Raw genomic sequence first — 22,450 nt, forward strand, 5'->3', positions numbered from 1 at the left:
AAAAAATTTTGTCAGAATTTTGGACACATTTAGTAAGCTGTGTAATTTATGTAATCAGGACTGCTTATTTGAGGAAGTAGGATGGTTGGAGCCCAGCCCGGGCTGGGTCAGCACTGCGCCTCCTGACCCCATCTTAGTGAGTCTGTGGCTTCTGGGCCGCATCTGCGTCTTGAGCCCAGTGGAACCTGGGTTTTCATGGTACCCAGCACAGAAACGTGGCTGAAAGGGACTACATTAGAAGCTAGTTGTAATCGTCAGACATTTAATTAGATTAGCAGATGGTTTCTCACAGGATAACTCACTGATCACCCTTTGGGCAGAACTGGACCCACTTGAATGTGGCGAATTTGTCTCAAAGATGTGTGTAGTGGACACAATTAACCATCCAGTGTTCTTATTCTGAAAAACCTCCTCGGGGAGACAGCCCACCCTGTGATGCACTATTCAGCACTTATTCTCATCCACATTTTCTCTTGAATTTCTCCTGTGTTCTGTCTTCTCCTATCTGGGATGAAGCCGACGACCCATCCCGGTTCTTGCCATGGAGCTGGTTGGCTTCACTGGATTGGCAGACTCTTCCTCTAGCCATACTCTCTTGGGAGGGGTGCAGAGTGCTTGTTGGAACAGTGAGACCTCTTGCTAGGCAAGAATGAGGAAGCATGGAGTGTGATCTTTACACACCACTGAATTTCAGTCATGAGGGGATGGAGCTGACACTGAAAGAAAGAAGGAAATGTAGAACTCTGTGCTATTGGAGAGCCCCTGGGCTAACCAATTCTGAAGCCATGTTAACTCTTAGACTTAGTGGTTGTGTGTTTTAATTTTTTTTTTAAGCCAGGCTGTGTTGGGCCTCCTCTTACATATACTGGAAAGGTCCTGAGTAATACAGAGGTGAGAATGATTCTCTGTAATTTTGTGAGTGTAAGATTTCTTCACTTCCCTTTCTGTGATGCATCCTCACTTATGGCCTTGAAGTTACAAATATCCAAAACTAACCATTTCTTCCTTTGAATTGCTTCTTTTTAAATATTGTTTTAAAGCCCCAGGAGCAGGTAGTAGTAATAATAGTAGCAGTAGCAGTATTATTACTCTTGGTAGTATTAATCATAACAACTCATATTGAGTATGTGTTTCCTATTTTTTGGGCACTCTCCTAAGCATTTTATGTGTATATTTTGTAATCTCTACAGTAACACTTTGAAGCCAAGATTACCATTTCCATATTTTACAGAAGATGACAACTAAGGCAGGGAGAGGTGCCTAATGCCACACTGTTAGTGACCAGAACCGGATGCAGGCACAGTTGGTCAGGTCTCAGGGACCTGCATTTTACTGTCTCCAGAAGCACATTTCAACTCTCTTTAAGCAGGGAAGCGAGTTTTATGGTGGATTTGGAGTTGACATTTCATTTTTTCTTTGTAATTGAAATCATGATTTATTATTATATGTGCCCCACAAGTACTATTCCAAAAGAGTCTGAACCAAGGACTCATTATATATTATTAGATTCCTTATATTTTCATTTTAATGTACTTAATCTGTCATAAATGTATATTAAAATAGGTACAATCAAACATCCCAGGACACTCATTTATTCTACTTTGTCTTTATAATTCCTGCAGAAGTTACTTCATGTGTTGGCATAGGATGTTATTTGAGCCTCATGTGATGGTGAGGGCTGTGCGTTCTTTTTTGCTGGTGCCTCTGATCATCATAACGTGATTCACTTTGTATCTCTGCATGTCTTTTCCTTCCTCTAGAATTCTAGTTCCTGTGTGTTGGGTAAACATTAAAAAAATCTGTTGAGTCTAACTTGTACCCTTCCCATCAGACAGCTCTGCCCTAAGATGACTTGGGGACCATGAACAAAAGGCACAACTTGGCTTCTTTAAAAGATTATTTAGTCCTCATTTATTCTTTATTTGAGAGCAATAAGCAAGCAAACAAAATGAAGACAGAGGGCAGAACCAGAGGTATATGGCGGATGCAATGATACTGCTGATGCTTAGGAACTCATAGGCAGAGAAGAAAGCAGGGGTGGCCCTCAGGGAAACCTAAGGGGCAGTGTTCCATTTTGGGCAGCTGGCATGAACTTTTCATCTTCTTATCTGGGTGTAGTGGAGGCAGGGAGCGATGCCCAGAGACTGCACCATCAGTCAGAATCCAGGCAGGAGAAGGGTTGTCTGGGGACTGCATTGTTCTCTGCCCATCATATTCACCACCCACCATCTTCCCTGACCACCAAGTTCTCCATCCTTGATGCCACGTTTTCCAAGCCCACCATGCCCCCTCCTGCCCACCATGTTCGCTGCTTGCCGCCATCTTCCCTGCCCAGCCACCATGTTCTCTGCTCACTGCCATCTTCCTCCGTCTGCCATGTTCTCTGCTCACAGCCATGTTCCTCTGCCTACTCTGTGTCCCCATTTCCATGCTGCCTGCCACGTCTCTTCACAGGACCTGGCCCTCATAGAGGGTCTTCCTCAGCCTTGCACTTCGATTCCTGCTCCCTCCCAGCACCATCTCAGGTCACCAGTTGTTAACATTTGGCAAACACCCTTTCATGTAAATTAAATCCTACTTACCATACATTTCGACTGATGGAAATATCTGTCTATGATCTGGATTTACGATAACCACTGGTTTTCACACTACTCCTAATTCAAGGGGATAAACCCTGCCAAATGTGGTGAACAGAAAGGGAGGTAAAAGGAGCTGAAGGTCTCCCAAGAAAACGCAGTTTCTTCCACAGTTTGGTGTAAATACCGTGACCTCTGCTATCCTGTGTGTTGTATTTGTCCTTTGACTAATGAGGTTTCTGGGGCTCCTTTCTATAGTTGGAGTTATTTTTTTTTATTTTTTATTTTTATTTTTTAAAAAGTATTGATGACTTTGTGGTTCCAAATGATTTTTTCCTGGTACATCAAAATATGATCTTTTTAGTTACTGTTTTTGTTCAAAGCCATGGTAACATAATTGAATTACAGTTGGGAGTAGCCATTTTGCAGAACTTTTAAAAATATCAAGCCAAATCTGTTTGCCATAGCACTTTATAACACTAGGATTAAATACTCTTTAACAAATGTTTTAATTGCTGACAAGTGCAACTTAGGGAGGCGGTTTTGAGGAGTTTTGGCTGGTGTCCCAGTGCCTGCTGTCAAGTGCTGGCATGGCCCAAGGAGCTCTGGTAACCAGGAGGCGGGGAAACCAGAGCATGCTGACTTGGCCTGGCATTCTCCTAGGTTCGGAGTCTTTCTGTGCCTTTCTCCTTATGCCTGTTGGGACATGACAGGACTCACCATGGCTCCACTCCCCAGAGTTCTGCTGGGATGAATGGAGTCAACCAGGTGAGCCCTGGATGAAGGGTGAGGCTCATGGTAGGGATTCCTCGCTCACTTCCACCTATGGTTTGAATGTCTCTCCAAAATGCATGCTGAAATTTAATTGCCATTTTAACAATATGAAGAGGTGGGACCTTTAGGAAGGTCTGCCCTCATGAATGGATTGACGCTATTATCTTGGGAGTGGGTTTGTTATCACAGGCGTGGGTTCCTTACTAAAGGGTGTTTGCCCTGCTTTCTCTGCCTTCCCCTACCCTCTCTCATCCTCTCCTGCCCTCTTACCTTCCACCATGGGATGACTCAGCAAGAATGAGTCAGGAGGGAGCCAAGATGGCCGAATAGGAACAGCTCTGGTCTACAGCTCCCAGCATGAGCAATGCAGAAGACGGGTGATTTCTGCATTTCCATCTGAGGTACCGGGTTCATCTCACTAGGGAGTGCCAGACAGTGGGTGCAGGACAGTGGGTGCATCGCACTGTGCATGAGCTGAAGCAGGGCAAGGCATTGCCTCACCCAGGAAGCACAAGGGGTCAGGGAGTTCCCTTTCCTAGTCAAAGAAAGGGGTGACAGACGGCACCTGGAAAATCAGGTCACTCCCACCCTAATACTGCGCTTTTCCGACAGGCTTAAAAAACGGCACACCAGAAGATTATATCCCGCACCTGGCTTAGAGTGTCCTACGCCCACAGAGTCTCACTGATTGCTAGCACAGCAGTCTGAGATCAAACTGCAAGGCGGCAGCCAGGCTGGGGGAGGGGCGCCCACCATTGCCCAGGCTTGCTTAGGTAAACAAAGCAGCTGGGAAGCTCGAACTGGGTGGAGCCCACCACAGCTCAAAGAGGCCTGCCTGCCCCTGTAGGCTCCACCTCTGGGGGCAGGGCACAGACAAACAAAAAGACAGCAGTGACCCCTGCAGACTTAAATGTCCCTGTCTGATAGCTTTGAAGAGAGTAGTGGTTCTCCCAGCATGCAGCTGGAGATCTGAGAACGGGCAGACTGCCTCCTCAAGTGGGTCCCTGACTCCTGACCCCTGAGCAGCATAACTGGGAGGCACCCCCAAGTAGGGGCAGACTGACACCTCACACAGCTGGGTACTCCTCTGAGACAAAACTTCTGGAGGAACGATCAGACAGCAGCATTCGCGGTTCACAAAAATCCACTGTTCTGCAGCCTCTGCTGCTGATACCCAGGCAAACAGCATCTGGAGTGGACCTCTAGCAAACTCCAACAGACCTGCAGCTGAGGGTCCTGTCTATTAGAAGGAAAACTAACAAACAGAAAGGACATCCACACCAAAAACCCATCTGTACATCACCATCATCAAAGACCAAAAGTAGATAAAACCACAAAGATGGGGAGAAAACAGCAGAAAAACTGGAAACTCTAAAAAGCAGAGCGCCTCTCCTCCTCCAAAGGAACGCAGTTCCTCACCAGCAATGGAACAAAGCTGGACGGAGAATGACTTTGACGAGTTGAGAGAAGAAGGCTTCAGAAGATCAAACTACTCCAAGCTACAGGAGGAAATTGAAACCAAAGGCAAAGAAGTTAAAAACTTAGACAAAAATTTAGATGAATGTGTAACTAGAATAACCACTACAGAGAAGTGCTTAAAGGAGCTGATGGAGCTGAAAGTCAAGGCTCGAGAACTACGTGAAGAATGCAGAAGCCTCAGGAACTGATGTGATCAACTGGAAGAAAGGGTATCAGTGATGGAAGATGAAATGAATGAAATGAAGTGAGAAGAGAAGTTTAGAGAAAAAAGAATAAAAAGAAACGAACAAATCCTCCAAGAAATAAGGGACTATGTGAAAAGACCAAATCTACATCTGATTGGTGTACCTAAAAGTGACAGGGAAAATGGAACCAAGTTGGAAAACACTCTGCAGGATATTATCCAGGAGAACTTCCCCAATCTAGCAAGGCAGGCCAACATTCAGATTCATGAAATACAGAGAATGCCACAAAGATACTCCTTGAGAAGCGCAACTTCAAGACACATAATTGTCAGATTCACCAAAGTTTAAATGAAGGAAAAAATGCTAAGAGCAGCCAGAGAGAAAGGTCGGGTTACCCACAAAGGGAAGCCCATCAGACTAACAGTGGATCTCTCGGCAGAAACTGTACAAGCCAGAAGAGAGTGGGGGCTAACATTCAACATTCTTAAAGAATTTTCAACCCAGAATTTCATATCTAGCCAAACTAAGCTTCATAAGTGAAGGAGAAATAAAAGACTTTACAGACAAGCAAGTGCTGAGAGATTTTGTCAACACCAGGCCTGCCCTAAAAGAGCTCCTGAAGGAAGCACTAAACATGGAAAGGAAAACCTGTACCAGCCACTGCAAAATCATGCCAAATTGTAAAGATCATTGAGGCTAGGAAGAAACTGCATCAACTAATGAGCAAAATAACCAGCTAACATCATAATGACAGGATCAAATTCACACATAACAATATTAACTTTAAATGTAAATGGACTAAATGCCCCAATTAAAAGACACAGACTGGCAAATTGGATGAACAGTCAAGACCCATCAGTGTGCTGTATTCAGGAAACCCATCTCACGTGCAGAGACACACATAGGCTCAAAATAAAAGGATGGAGGAAGATCTACCAAGCAAATGGAAAACAAAAAAAGGCAGGGGTTGCAATCCTAGTCTCTGATAAAACAGACTTTAAACCAACAAAGATCAAAAGAGACAAGGCCATTACATAATGGTCAAGGGATCAATTCAACAAGAAGAGCTAACTATCCTAAATATATATGCACCCAATACAGGAGCACCCAGATTCATAAAGCAAGTCCTTAGAGACCTACAAAGAGACTTAGACTCCCACACAATAATAATGGGAAACTTTAACACCCCACTGTCAACATTAGACAGATCAATGAGACAGAAAGTTAACAAGGATACCCAGGAATTGAACTCAGCTCTGCACCAAGTGGACCTAATAGACATCTACAGAACTCTCCACCCCAAATCAACAGAATTTACATTTTTTTCAGCACCACACCACACCTATTCGAAAATTGACCACATAGTTGGAAGTAAAGCTCTCCTCAGCAAATGTAAAAGAACAGAAATTATAACAAACTGTCTCTCAGACCACAGTGCAATCAAACTAGAACTCAGGATTAAGAAACTCACTCAAAACCACTCAACTACATGGAAACTGAACAACCTGCTCCTGAATGACTACTGGGTACATAATGAAATGAAGGCAGAAATAAAGATGTTCTTTGAAACCAATGAGAACAAAGACACAACATGCCAGAATCTCTGGGACACGTTCAAAGCAGTGTGTAGAAGGAAATTTATAGCACTAAATGCCCACAAGAGAAAGCAGGAAAGATCCAAAATTGACACCCTAACATCACAATTAAAAGAACTTGAAAAGCAAGAGCAAACACATTCAAAAGCTAGCAGAAGGCTAGAAATAACTAAAACCAGAGCAGAACTGAAGGAAATAGAGACACAAAAAACCCTTCAAAAAATGAATGAATCCAGGAGCTGGTTTTTTGAAAAGATCAACAAAATTGATAGACCACCAGCAAGACTAATAAAGAAGAAAAGAGAGAAGAATCAAATAGACGCAATAAAAAATGATAAAGGGGATATTACCACCGATCCCACAGAAATACAAACTACCATCAGAGAATACCACAAACACCTCTATGCAAATAAACTAGAAAATCTAGAAGAAATGGATAAATTCCTGGACACATACACTCTCCCAAGACTAAACCAGGAAGAAGTTGAATCTCTGAATCGACCAATAACAGGCTCTGAAATGGTGGCAATAATCAATAGCTTACCAACCAAAAAGAGTCCAGGACCAGATGGACTCACAGCTGAATTCTACCAGAGGTACAAGGAGGAACTGCTACCATTCCTTCTGAAACTATTCCAATCAGTAGAAAAAGAGGGAAACCTCCCTAACTCATTTTATGAGGCCACCATCATCCAGATACCAAAGCTGGGCAGAGACACAACCAAAAAAGAGAATTTTAGACCAATATCCTTGATGAACATTGATGCAAAAATCCTCAATAAAATACTGGCAAACCGAATACAGCAGCACATCAAAAAACTTATACACCATGATCAAGTGGGCTTCATCCCTGGGATGCAAGGCTGGTTCAACATATGGAAATCAATAAATGTAATCCAGCATGTAAACAGAACCAAAGACAAAAACCACATGATTATCTCAATAGATGCAGAAAAGGCCTTTGACAAAATTCAACAATGCTTCATGCTAAAAACTCTCAATAAATTAGGTATTGATGGGATGTATCTCAAAATAATAAGAGCTATCTATGACAAACCCACAACCAATATCATACTGAATGGGCAAAAACTGGAAGCATTCCCTTTGAAAACTGGCACAAGACAGGGATGTCCTCTCTCACCATTCCTATTCAACATAGTGTTGGAAGTTCTGGCCAGGGCAATCAGGCAGGAGAAGGAAATAAAGGGTATTCAATTAGGAAAAGAGGAAGTCAAACTGTCCCTGTTTGCAGATGACATGATTGTAAATCTAGAAAATCCCATTGTCTCAGCCCAAAACCTCCTTAAGCTGATTAGCAACTTCAGCAAAGTCTCAGGATACAAAATCAATGTACAAAAATCACAAGCATTCTTGTACACCAATCACAGACAAACAGAGAGCCAAATCATGAGTGAACTCCCATTCACAATTGCTTCAAAGAGAATAAAATACCTAGGAATCCAACTTACAAGGGATGTGAAGGACCTCTTCAAGGAGAACTACAAACCACTGCTCAATGAAATAAAAGAGGATACAAACAAATGGAAGAACATTCCATGCTCATGGGTTGGAAGAATCAATATCGTGAAAATGGCCATACTGCCCAAAGTAATTTATAGATTCAGTGCCATCCCCATCAAGCTACCAATGACTTTCTTCACAGAATTGGAAAAAACTACTTTAAAGTTCATATGGAACCAAAAAAGAGCCCGCATCGCCAAGTCAATCCTAAGCCAAAAGAACAAAGCTGGAGGTATCACACTACCTGACTTCAAACTATACTACAAGTCTACAGTAACCAAAACAGCATGGTACTGGTACTACAACAGAGATATAGATCAATGGAACAGAACAGAGCCCTCAGAAATGATGCCGCATATCTACAACTATCTGATCTTTGACAAACCTGACAAAAACAAGAAATGGGGAAAGGATTCCCTATTTAATAAATGGTGCTGGGAAAACTGGCTAGCCATATGTAGAAAGCTGAAACTGGATCCCTTCCTTACACCTTATACAAAAATTAATTCAAGATGGATTAAAGACTTAAATGTTAGACCTAAAACCATTAAAATCCTACAAGAAAATCTAGGCAATACCATTCAGGACATAGGCGTGGGCAAGGACTTCATGTCTAAAACACCAAAAGCAATGGCAACAAAAGCCAAAATTGACAAATGGGATCGAATTAAACTAAAGAGCTTCTGCACAGCAAAAGAAACTACCATCAGAGTGAACAGGGAACCTACAGAATGGGAGAAAATTTTTGCAACCTACTCCTCTGACAAAGGGCTAATATCCAGAATCTACAATGAACTCAAACAAATTTACAAGAAAAAAACAAACAACCCCATCAAAAAGTGGGCAAAGGACATGAACAGACACTTCTCAAAAGAAGACATGTATGCAGCCAAAAAACATATGAAGAAATGCTCATCATCACTGGCCATCAGAGAAATGCAAATCAAAACCACAGTGAGATACCATCTCACACCAGTTAGAATGGCCATCATTAAAAAAGCAGGAAACAACAGGTGCTGGAGAGGATGTGGAGAAATAGGAACACTTTTACACTGTTGGTGGGACTGTAAACTAGTTCAACCATTGTGGAAGTCAGTGTGGTGATTCCTCAGGGATCTAGAACTAGAAATACCATTTGACCCAGCCATCCCATTACTGGGTATATACCCAAAGGACTATAAATCATGCTGCTATAAAGACACATGCACATGTATGTTTATTGCGGCACTATTCACAATAGCAAAGAGTTGGAACCAACCCAAATGTCCAACAACGATAGACTGGATTAAGAAAATGTGGCACATATACACCATGGAATACTATGCAGCCATAAAAAATGATGAGTTCGTGTCCTTTGTAGGGACATGGATGAAACTGGAAAACATCATTCTCAGTAAACTATCGCAAGGACAAAAAACCAAACACCGCATGTTCTCACTCATAGGTGGGAATTGAACAATGAGAACTCATGGACACAGGAAGGGGAATATCACATTCCGGGGACTGTTGTTGGGTGGGGGGAGGGGGGAGGGACAGCATTAGGAGATATACCTAATGCTAAATGACGAGTTAATGGGTGCAGGAAATCAACATGGCACATGGATACATATGTAACAAACCTGCACATTGTGCACATGTACCCTAAAACCTAAAGTATAATAAAAAAAAAAAAATAATGGGAGTTTCCCTGCCCAAGCTCTCTTCTCTTGTCTGCCGCCATGTGAGACATGCCTTTCACCTTCTGCCATGATTGTGAGGCCTACAGGCCATGTGGAATTGTAAGTCCAATAAACCTCTCTCTTTTGTAAATTGCGCAGTCTTGGGTGTGTCTTTAGCAGCGTGAGAACAGACTAATACATATTGGGCTTTGTGAGAAACCTATATTGAATATTAAAGTGATGCTAATCAGTCATAGCCTTTACAGACTGGAATATGGAGTGCACTCTGTGGCTTTCTAAAGCTTCTCTATGCAGATTTGTAAAAGTGGGATGGGTGTTTCATGTGCAACCAGTTCTTGTCGATTGGTGTGCAGCCTTGAACCCGAATTTGGTTGGTGCTGTTTGTGGACTTTCTGCAACATCCTTGTTAGAGTCTTTCCAAAATCAATGTCTCATTGTTTATTTTTAAGTTGGTGATTTTTTTAACCTTCTGAAGGATTTATTTTTAAGATCTTTTATGTTCTGACTTCATAAATGGTATACTTAGAAGACAGGGTTTTACAGAACTGAATTTTAACTACAGGTGTGGTATATGTAGTAGCCTGATCTTTTCAGGATTACTCTCTAATAATATGACATATTGTTGAGAAGGACTATTCTTCTCAATTCTGATTGATGCCAGTTATATTTCTTTTTCAAGACTGGAAAAAAAACTGGCTTCCTACTGGTTTGGGAATCCTTTACCAGGCAAATCATGTGTCCCTCAGTAGAGTTTGATTGTAAAAGGCTACTTCTGACAACACACACATGTTTATACTATATTGTACATACAGTATATGTAGGCATATGTATGTATATTACACACATACATGAAAACATGTATAATACATGTACCTACAGATATACATTGTAACATGCATACATAAATACATGCACATACAGAATCAAAAAATCAAAAGGAGACTTCTGATGTTTCTAATGTCTTTATTCCAACAAATATTTATTAAGCAACCTACTATATGCACAAGCTAGACCCTCTGGTTATAAGGTCAATGAGAGCTTGGCTTTGCAGAGTCTGTTGCCTTTCTAGCCTTGGCATGTGAACAATTTATTGTTATGCAAGGTCTTGATAGGAATAGCAGGGCGACTGTGGCTGTGGCTGGTTGGGCTTTCATGTGAGGGCCCCGGGCCAGCTCACCAGGTGACTCCTGACTGCACACACACTCACAGACACTCCCAAAGGCCCAGCATGGCAGGTCTCAGATGTGCTCACCCTCTGTTTTTCTTGCTCCCCACTGGTGAGTGAGCTGTGGTCTCAGGGACGCCCCTTAGCAGCTGCTTGACCACAGGCAGGCCTTCACTTCTCTGCGGTTCAGTTCCCTCCTCTTCAAACTGGGAAAACAATAGTAACTACTTGATTGGGGTGATATGAGCTAACTAAATGAGTTAATTTCTATAAAGTTCTGACAACAATATTGGCATACAGCAAATGTCAGGATGATTTTAGCTCTTGTTGTTATTACAGATCTGACTGAATAAATCTAAAGTCCAGAGGATGGAGGAATGGGTGGGTCAGGAAGCAGTTATGGGAGAATAAAGGAAAAGCTTTCTGGAACTCTTTTAGAGCACACACAGAACAGCAGGCCACAGCTTTTCCCGGGGCTCAGCTTGGCCACCTGTTAGCCGAGGCGGGTGCTCCCTGAGGACCCCATGTGGTCGATCACCTACTTCCCTTCTGAGAGGGCCTCGTTCTGCTGGTCAGCCTCTTACTTGAACCCCCTGAAGGAAAGGTGTAAGGTATAAGATTCACTCATCTCTCCGTGGGGAGGCCTTTCCTTCAACTCAAATAATTACATGTAGATGCCTCTAGGGGAGCCTCAACATCCCGTTGATGGAATCCCACCAGCTCCATGGCAGTTAATCAAGTTCACAAAGGTGGATGGGCCACAGAAGACGTCCAGGTAGGTCAGCAAGCCAGCAGTGCTTAGAACCACAAAATGCCCTGACCCAAATAGTTACTGTAGAAGGCAGAAACACGTTTAAACAATTTCAGCCTGCATCTCAGAGGGCGTTAAGGGGCCAGAGCTTTGATTAAACACAAGTGTAGGCAATTATGAAAAAGCAGCAGTGGGAGAACAAGGGAGTGTTCTTATAAATAGAAATGGTCTACAGTGGCCCAAATTAAAGCAAAACCCACTAGAGGCGGTGAGTCCCAAAATGGACTCTAAAATCTGAGGCAGGAAAGGCTCCACCTGGAGAAATCCTTACGGAGCAGAGCGAGAGTAAAATGTGATGGAAATGGCAGGAAAGAGGGGAGAGAAGGCAGATATAGGATTCCTTCATGCATTTAGTGGGCAAAGATCCACTAGATGCTCCTCAATAGTCTTAGCAAGGGGCATCTAGCAGTGAAGAAAATCAGCCGGGCACGGTGGTGGCACGTGCCTGTCATCCCACCTACCGGGTAAGCTGAGGTGGGAGGATTGCTTGAATTCTGGAGGTTGAAGCTGCTGCAGGCTATGATCACACCTATGAAAAGCCATTGCACTTCAATCTGGGCAACAGAGTGGGGCCCTGTCTCTTAAAAAAAAAAAATCCCTGCTTGCTTGAAGCACATGTTCAGTGAGGGATGAAAGACAATAAGTAAGTCAGGACACATCAAATGAGAGAAAGCGGCCAGGGCTTTGGAAACCCAGAGTGAGGAAGAGGAAAAGAAGGGGTGGGGATGAGGGAGAGAGCTGCAGTCTTAAATAAGGTGGCCGGAAGGAGCCTGCTGTGCAGGGAGCTCTGAGCAGAGAGCTGAAGGCATCAGGGAGCAAGCAGGGAGACCTGGGGGCTGCATTCCAAGCAGGGGAATGGTGCTGTGGAGACCCTGAGATGGTGGTGGCATTGTGGGGAGGGCTTGAGTTGGGGAGTTTGGGGGGCCACTGTGGGTGGAGGAGGGGAAGTGCCCAGCAGAGGAGGCCCGTTTGGGACATCTTAGGACTCCGGGATGGAAAGGCATTGAGGGATTTTCAACAAAGAAGTGACATGACTTTCACTTAATGCTTTAACAAGACCGTTCTGGCTGCTGTGTTGTGACTAGATTCCTGGAGGGGTGGGTAAGGGCAGAAGTAAGAAGAAGAGGGAGGACGCGACATGATTCCAGGAATGATGGTGGTGGCGTGTCCTGGGCTGAGCGTGAGGGAGGTGACGAGAAGTGGCTGCTCTCTGGGTTTTCCTTGTAGGCAAGTCCAGCAGGATTTGCTGACAGTGGGTTTGGATGGAGGAAAAGCAGGTAGTTGAAGACAAATGCGATTTGGATCTAAGCAACAGAAAGAAAGGCAAGTTCCCAGCGGACTGCTTTTGCTTGTTTTGTTTTGTTTTTGAGAAGGAGTCTTGCTTTGTAGCCCAGAAGTCTTGCTTTGTGCAGTGGCACAATCTCGGCTCACTGCAACCTCCGCCTACTGGGTTCAAGCGATTCTCCTGCCTCATCCTCCCGAGTAGATGGGATTACAGGCACGCGCCACTAAGCCTAGCTAATTTTTGTATTTTTAGTAGAGATGGGGTTTCACCATGTTGGCGAGGATGGTCTCTATCTGTTGACCTTGTGATCCGCCTGCCTCGGCCTTCCAATGTGCTGGGATTACAGGCGTGAGCCCCCCGCACCCGGCCTGCGGACTATTTTTTATTGGGGCGGGGGAATCAGGAGTTTGCCCTTTGTGTTTTCAGTTTAAGATTCGGCATTTGGGAGGAGCTGTCTGGTGGACTACAGGAAAGGCGAGTGTGGAGCTGGTGTGAGAAGCTAGCTGGGACAGGGCTGTTCCTTGGTGACTCACGGGCGGAAAGGTGGCCTTTAAACAGTGAGGGTGGGTGAAGTCATTGGGGCAGGAGTGTGCCTCCAGAGGGCCAGGGACTGTGCCTGAAGGTGGGCTCTCCTGGGCTACAGGGGCTGCGAGGGAGGCTTGAGGGGCTGGGGAGCGAGGGGCAGGCTGAGACCTTCCTGAGGGAAAGCATTGCAAGGTGGGAGTGTTTAGCGGTGGCCAGTACCTCAGGGTGTAGCAGGGCGAGGCGCAAAAGAGACTGACCATGTCGGAGTGGTTTTGGTGGAGTGCTGGATAAAGGTGAATGTGTCAGGGTGTGAAGGAGAAATAGGAGCTGTGTGGAAACGGGAGCTGGGAAAGGGGGAGGTTGCTGGGGAAACAGGTATGGGGTCCTGAGGGGGCCTTTGTAAGGTAAGGTGGAGAAATCCTACTGGATTTGGCCTTCACTGGAATCACCTAGAGGAGGGGGAAGTTGGAAGTGAGGGCGTGGCTGGTGGCTGAGTAGACGGCCTGGGGTGGCCTGGCCCAGACAGCTCTTGGGAAGGTCTTAAGGCAGGACCAGGGGCCGCGGGGGCAGCAGATGGCACACGGGGGCAGGGTGTCGGAGGCGGCCTGTGCAGATCCCCTGACCCCCTGCCTTCTCAGGGCGACAGAAGCAAGGCCGTCATACTTAGAGGTGCTGGGAGGCTGAGGAGTGGAGCGGGTGGGAGGTGCGGGGCTGCAGGGGGATTCGCTCCCAGCAGCCGTGGGTCCCCCTGAGGATGCCGGGGTCATAATGCACAAAGCCACCCTCTCCCAACACCTCCAGCCGCCCAGGCGAGGCGGCGCGCAGGCGGAGAGCAGGAGGGACGCAAGGGTGAGGGGCTGAGCCAGGGGCTAGGCAGCGCTTTAAGGAAAGGGCCATGGAGTTCCAGCTGGGGCAGGACAGGAGGAGCCGGGGACGGAGGTGAGATTAGTGGCCTGAAGCTCCCAGTGAGGCCAGGACTATAGGAGTGAGGGTACGGAGGGCATCAGGGTGCGGGGGTGGTTAGGGGATGAGGGCGTGCGAGACAGGGTCAGAAAGCGGACGGAAGCTGGGGGTGAGCAGGACTCGGGCGCCGCGAGCGTCTTGGTGACCACTGTGAGCCGGCGAGGTCCACTGGGCCAGACCTGGCCCCGGGTGTCCCCGGAGCTGTGAGCGGGAGGAAGAGGGAAGGGCGGAGTCTGGAGCCCTCTCGCCTTCCGCCTTGTGCGCGGTGCAGGCTGCAGAGAGGCCGGCCGGGCAAGCCTTTCCGCCGTGGTCAGTGACTTGTTTGCACAAGGACTTTTTAGGGACGAGAGAAGCCAGGCCTTCGCCGTAGGCGTAGCCCCTCAAACCACAAGCTCTCCCCTTTGGGGCCCTCGTCGTGAACGCCCTTCTCGTCTCCCGCCGGGCTCACTCTTTCGCATTTTGCTGCGAAAGTTTACTGGAAATGAGTCCATTCACTGGTCGATTCAGAGGAACACTAGAAACGCGATGCCCATATCTAACACATCCTGGCCTTTTGAAGAGGGATAAAAAATAATACCCGCCGGAGCCCCTCGCCTCCGGAGAGTGGGGCTTCGCATTTGCGCGTCCCAGGCCCGGCAGGGAGAGCTTCTGGGCCCCGGGGGCGCGCACACCCGGCCCGCGCTGTGTGCCGGGGAGCGGCGCTCTGGGCTGGGCCGGCAGAGGGCGCTGCGGGGCGGCCGTGGAACAAGCAGGGGAGCGCTTCAGGGGACCCAGCACAGCCTGGCCGCTGCGCCCCGCTGCCGGCCGCGCCCTCCTCCGTGCTGCGTCCTCCTGCTGGACGCTGCGTCCCCATCCAACACTGGCACCGCGCGCTCCTTCCAGGGTCGGAGGCCCACAGGCCCCTCACGTTCGCTTCTGTCAGGAGTAGCGGCAGAATTTCGATAATTTCTGTCTTTGATGGAGACTGGGAAGGTAGCCTGGCCTCTGCACAGGAGAGCTGCGCGGGGTCCAGGAGGGAAGCGCGGAGTGGGAGCAGTCGACTCGGGCTGCGCAGTGCGTGTCGGCTGTCACGGGACACCGGTGAGGACCCTGCACCCAGAGTCGGGGGTCCAGGCTGCTGCTGGAACAGGAGGCAGCTCGGTGTCCACGGTTCCGCAGGGGGCCCCTGTCTGCTTGGATCTTTCATCAGGTCCCAGGCAAAGGGTGCGCTCTCTACTCAGCTTCACTCCTTGGGACAGAAGTGTGGCTGCTGATCCTGGAATAGGGAAGGAGAAGGAAGCATTTGCGTGATTAAAATTTTTTTTTATCGTGGTAAAATACACATAACACGAAATGTACCCTGTTAACCATTTTTAAGTGTACTATTCAGTGACATTAAGTTCATCGAACATTGGTGTGCAATCGTCACCACCATCCATCTACAGAAGTCTTTTCATCTTGAAAATCTGAAACTTTGTACCTATTGAACAACAATTCCACATTTCCCCCTTCCCCCCAGGCCCTGGCAACCGCCATTCTACTTTGTCTCTAGGAATTGGATTACTCTAGGTATCTCATAAAAGTGGAATGAAACAGCATCTGTCCTTTGTGACTGGCTTATTTCAGGTAGCATAATGACCTCAAGGTTCATCCATGTAGTAACAAGTGTCAGAATGACCCTCCTTTTTAAGGCTGAATAATATTCCATTGCATGTCTATACCACAATTTGCTTATCTGTTCATCCATCGATGGACACTGGGTTTGGTTCTACCTCTTGGCTGTTGTGAACAATGCTACCATGAACACGGGCATACAAATATCTGTTTGAGATCCTGCTTTCAGTTCTTTTGTATATATGCCTAGAAATGGAGTTGAGTTGCTGGATCAGGTGGTAATTCTGTGTTTAATATTTTGAGGAATGCCATACTGTTTTCCATAGTGACAGTTGCACGATTTTTAAAAAGTGGCTTACTTTCAACACATTTTTTAAGGTAATATTTTGGACCAAATGGTTAATAAGACTGTGGTGACGAGGTGCAAGACTCTGGGAAGATGGCCAAAAGGCACCGTTCTTTTTCATTCTTGTTTTCTGTCCCCAGCCCATGCCCCTGCTGGCAGTCCCGGGCTTGCCATCCATCTGGAAGCTAGGAAGGGCTGAGTTACCCAGCATTCTGGGGCTGGGTGTACCCTTTCTATAGTGTCTTAGGAGGATGCAGAAGTAATGGCTACAGAGCAGCTGCTGAAGGAGGAGAAGGGCTCACGAACTGCTAGAATTTTAAAGGGCTCCAGCCCCTCAAGTCCTGAGCCCTATTTGACAGATAAGGGAACAAAGACTGCTGCAAGGAGAAGAATGTGGAAGAATACAGCTCCGAGGATGCAGAGCCCCAAAGGACAAGCTTGCCATTCCTGGAGAGGAATGGCGTCAGGGACCCAGGCCACATGCAGTGCGGCCGGGGACTGAATACCACCTGTACGTGTGGACATTTCACATTTTTCCTCCATGGGTCTTAGATGACCCTACAGCTTGGGTTTCCTCTGTTACTGAGGCTAACTGGGACATTTGTCTATTTAGCATTTATCTACTATGTGTTGAAAGAGAGGCGGGTGGGGAAGAAGATTAGGAAACCTTTAAACAAAGCTCCAAGTAAAGCTATCTTGACATGATTCAAAACTGCATCCTTAGATGCTTGGTGGTATAAAGGTCTTGCCAATTCCCATTACAACACATATTGCAACATGCCTTTCTTCTCGTAAATGTCTTCTGAAGGTCACTGTAGCCCCTGCCAGTCCCTCTCCCCTTGACTTTCTGCCAGTGCCCAACTGTGAACCCGTAGAGCCGTCTGCTCTCCCCTCCTGCTTACCTGCAACTGATGGCTAGCCAAGAAGATATGAGAGTTATGCGATTGGTCAAGGACTGGTGTGAGGTCTCCTGCTGTGCTGCACAGGGGGCTCGGCTGGGCATGATCTCCGTCCTCAGGGAACAGCCGTTCCACTGTTACCATGCTCCTCCATTCCCTCTCCCCACTGCCCCATCTCAGCCCCTGCTGGCATGCACATCTTTCCCTAGGCTAGAAGAGGATTCCTTCAGCTTCCTGGCCCCAAGCCCACAAATGCCCTTCCCTGCTGTTCTCAGGTCTCTGGATCAAAGGTGCTGCCCTCTCATCCAGGGATAATTTTTCCTTCTCCATCTTGACACCTTCACCTTTTTCCTCTTGGATACTTTGTTCTTTCCTGTATTTGACTTCTTGCTTTCCCGAGTCCTCAATGTTTCCTTCTTTGACTCTTTTCCCCCACAGATTATGAACATGCACAAGCTTAAAACACCAACAGCAACAAAAAAGAGGAAACAAAAATGCCCTCACTGCGAAGCCCGAGTGAGGCCTGTCTCATGCCATGGTCAAGCTTCTTTCTGGCAGGAGAAACTGGCCTACGTCGCTCCCCGTCCAGCCCCTCCGTTAGTCTCTGCAATCTGGCTCCGACTTCCCAAACTCCACCAAAACTGCTCTCCTGCAGGCAGGTGACAGTCACGCCTCTCACCTGTTCTCTTTCTAGAATCTGAAGGGGTGACCTTCCTGTTCTTCTGTGACAAACCTGGTGCTGCCCAGCAGAGTGGAAAGAGCATTTTTTTTTTGTGGTAAGTTCCAACGGCAGCTCCACCAGGTAAGAGCTGTGTGATTTTGGACTCATCACTTACCAGCTCTGAGACTTCTTTTTCTCATCTATAAAATGGGGAAGAGAGCAAGTAACTACACAGAGACTTTGGGAAGACTGAAGAGGCCTTGCCGACGAAGCACGTGGCACCCAGAAAGTGCTTTGATCCCCAGCTCACAGTGATAATGCTTGCGGGTCCGCATGTCCCTTGCTCTTACTTGCAATGTCTGTTCTTCATCAGTCTCTGCAACCACATCTCTCTCTGCACCCACCTCCTATGTGTTTTTACCCTACAAACTCTGTAGGAAATGTGTGCTCCACATGGCTCTGCTCTCTGCTAATTTAACAGATGCTCTTTCTGAGTAACTCACACTCCAGGGTTTTTTTTTTTTAATTAATTAATTATTATTATTATTATTTTTACCACCAACCCTGCTCCTTGGTCTCCAGATGAACCTGCCTAACTCCTCACTGCCTAGCAGACAGAAGCTTTGGAATGTCCAGCAGACACAGTCAAGACTGAACTCACTTCCTTCCTGCAGCCTGCTCCTCCGGCCTCTTCCAAGTCTCCACTGGTGACACCACCTTCCGCTCCCTCACAGGGGGTCATGCTGAATGCCTCAGCTCCTTAACCCCCGTTATGGAAGGCCTTTGGAATTCACTCTCCTTTAATGGGTCTCATATTACCCCGTTTCTTTATTTATATTGGTACTTCCTTAGTTTAATTTGTCAAGATCTTGGTCTTTGAAGGAGTTATTTTCTTTCTGCACTGCCTTTCTCTTGTCTGCCCAGCAAATCCCACCTGGTCCTCTCCTCCCCCATCCCTGCTCAACATCCCTTCCTGGGTGAAGCCTTCTTCACCCAACACATAGCACTTGGGTTATGGCCAGTGAGTCTCGCAGCAGCAGGAGGCTTCATGTCTCCAATGGCCTCTGCTCCTAGCACGCCTGCTGGCACCCACAGGTGTTTATGGAATTGACTCAGTGTCTAGGAAAATATGCATTTATTTAAAAAATATGTAGTAAAATAAAAATTAGATTCAAGAAATCATCTCTATAAATTTTGGCCTGTGATGGTGCCACACACAGTAATGTTATCAGAACCTCTGTCATTGGTCAAGGCTGAGGAAGAAGCTCTGTTTTGATCAGCATCTCGGACCACCAGTGATAACGACTTTCACTCACTGAAGTCCACATTCTTTCTGCTGGGGGAGAATCCAGGTAGCTACAGGCCTCTGTCTGGCAGGGGTGTGCAACGGTGAGTGGTGAGGCAGCATCCTGACCCAGAGACCAGATGGTTGCCCCGCACTCTGACAGGGAGGTGGGATCCTGGCCACATGAATCGCCCACCATGACCCCAGGCCCCCCTCACTGTATCCCCCGCTGTGTGCTTCCCCTCTGTGTGCTCCCCTGTGCCAGCCCCACTTGGCTTGTGCTCCTGAGACCTCTTCTTCTCTCCTTCATGCTTTCAACTTGCAGGAAGCTTCCTGCCTGCCCAGTGGTCACTGTAAGCTTGGTTCCCAGAGAGTCAGCCCTTTGGTGGCAAACAGAGGGGCTGGAGGAGGGAAGGGTCTGCTCCCTGCATTCGGGGCTGCCTCTGCCTGGGACCCACACTCCTGGGGTCCTGGACTTGCCCTTCACCTCTCTTCTCATTCTCGCCCCTGGTGGCCCCTCAGCTGCTCCCTGGGTTTTACCCTTGGTACCTGATATAGTTCGGCTATCTCCCCACCCAAATCTCATCTTGAATTCCGACATGTTGTAAGAGGGAACTGGTGGGAGGTAATTGAATTACGAGGGCAGGTCTTTCCCATGTTGTTCTCGTGATAGTGAATAAGTCTCATGAGATCTTACAGTACTGTAAGGGGGAATTTCCTTGCCCAATTTCTCCTTCTTTGCCTGCTGCCATCCATGGAAGATGTGACTTGCTCCACCTTGCCTTCCGCCACGATTGTGAGGCTTCCCTCGCCACGTGGAACTGTAAGTCCAATTAAAACTCTTTCTTTTGTAAACTGCCCAGTCTCGGGTATGTCTTTATCAGCAGTGTGAAAACCGACTAATACAGTACCTCTTCCTTGTTGATTTTAAACAGTGAGAAAGTGCTGGCAGGAGAATTACTGTGAAGAAGTTGTGTAATAAACACCCTGTCCGTGGTCTTCTTGAACTCCCTTACTCCCTGAGGGAAATGATTGGATCACAACATGAGGACTTGGTTATGGCCAAACACAAGGGCGTCCCCGGGGGGCTTGGCAGGGCAGTGAACACGTGTGACAGGCTCCCAGGGGTGCAGGTCCGGATGGGCGAGGGGGAGGTGGGCAAAGGCTGTGTGGGGAGTTGTAGGCATGGTCCTGCCAGGGCAGGGCACCCGCTTGGCTGCTTCCCAGAGGAGCTGAGCCCCAGTGGGTTTTGGTTTCCTGGAGCTGCATGCAGGCCCCACAGTTGCATGGCGTTCTGCCTCCATGGCGTCCTCAGCCTCACTCTGGGCGCCACGGGTCTTTAGCTGAGAACGTGAAGGCACCAGGGGAGAATGCATCCTCTCGTTTTGTTTTGTTTTCTGCTGGGGCACTTACCCTGGTGGGATAAGGGCCTGCTCATTTTCTCTCTCAACTGACTTCTTGTGTGACACGGGGCCCTATTTTTCCTGTTTCTGCTCAAGCAGTCACTTCTGTCCCTCGGCAGGGCCGTGCTGCCCTTGCTTTTGCTCTGCCCGGCAGGAGCCCCTTGCGCAGCAGCTCCGCTTGGCAGCCCCCTGCCGCCATCCATGCCAAGCCCTGACCTGGGTGATGGCACCTGCTTGGGCCATCCCCTTTCCTCATGGCCCGCAGAGCTCTCTGCCACATCCACACTGCGGGTGCCCCTTGCCAGCTCCAGGCCCTGACCCTCCTTGTGAAAGAGCTCAGACTCCAGCGGAACCCGGCTGCCACCTTCTGGGCACCCGCCAGGCTCCCATTCCCACTCCTGCCTTTGAGAACCTTCTGTGCTCTGTCCCTCACATGTAACCCTCCCATCTTCCATCCTCCCTTGAACTCGCTTCCTTTGCAAGACGGCCCTGGCCTCCTGGGGCCGGCGCTCTATTTAATAGAAGGAGTGACTCCTGCACTGGCTCCTGCCAGCCGGAGGGCCCCGGCGGTCCCGCAACATGGTGTCCGTTTCAGACTACCCCCGGCAGCCAGATGGAGCTCGTCGAGAGTGTGCGTGTGTTTGTGTGTGAGTGTGCCTGTGTGAGTGAGTGTGTATGAGAATGTGTGAGTGTGCCTGTGTGAGTGTGAAGGTGAGTGCCTGTGTTTGTGCACCTGTGTGTGAATGTGTGTGTGAATGTGTGACTGCACGTGTGTGAGTCCATGTGTATTTGAGTATATGTGAGTCCCTGTGTGTGAGTGCATGTGTGTGACTGTGTATGTGTATGAGTGTGTGTATGAGTGTGAATGTGTGTTTATGTTTGAATGTGTGTATGACTGAGTGCGTGTATGCAAGTGTGTGTATGTGTGACTGTGTGAATGAGTGTGCAAGTGAGTGTGGGAGTGAATGTGTATTTGTATGAGTGCATGTGTATGTGTAAGCGTGAATGTATTTGAGAGTGCATGTGTGAGTGTGTCAATGTGTGTGTATTTGTGAGTGCTTGTGTGTGAGTGAATGTGTATTTGTGAGTGCATGTGTGTGAGTGAATGTGTATTTGTATGTGAGGACGTGAGTGAATGTGTATTGTATGTGCGTATGTGAGTGAATGTGTGTATTTGTGAGTGCATGTGTGAGTGAATGTGTATTTGTATGTGAAAGCATGTGTGTGTATTTGTATGTGAGTGTGTGTGAATGTGTGTGAGTGTGTGTATTTGTGAGTGCATGTGTGTGTGAATGTGTATTTGCACGTGAGTGCATGTGTGTGTATCTGTATGTGAGTGCATGTGTGTGTGTGTGAATGTGTGTGTATTTGCATGTGAGTGCATGTGTGAGTGTGTGTGTGAGTGAATGTGTGTGTATTTGCATGTGAGTGCATGTGTGAGTGTGTGTGTGAGTGAATGTGTGTGTGTGAGTGCACTTGCAGGACATTTGGGAAGTAGACGTAGGGATAAAATGCAGGAGTTACTGAATGCCATGGTCTCGATTATTGGAATTGTTTGCGGAATGGACTCAGAAGCGGGTGGCTATGGGAAGGGTGCTGGTATGAGCATGTGGACTTTTATTGCTGCATAACAAATTACCACACAATGGGGAACCAAGAGCTACTTATTGTCTTGCAGTTTCTTTAGGACAGAAGTTCAGGCCCA

The sequence above is a fragment of the Nomascus leucogenys genome, chromosome 18 (assembly GCF_006542625.1).
Source record: "Nomascus leucogenys isolate Asia chromosome 18, Asia_NLE_v1, whole genome shotgun sequence".
NCBI lineage: Eukaryota > Metazoa > Chordata > Mammalia > Primates > Hylobatidae > Nomascus > Nomascus leucogenys.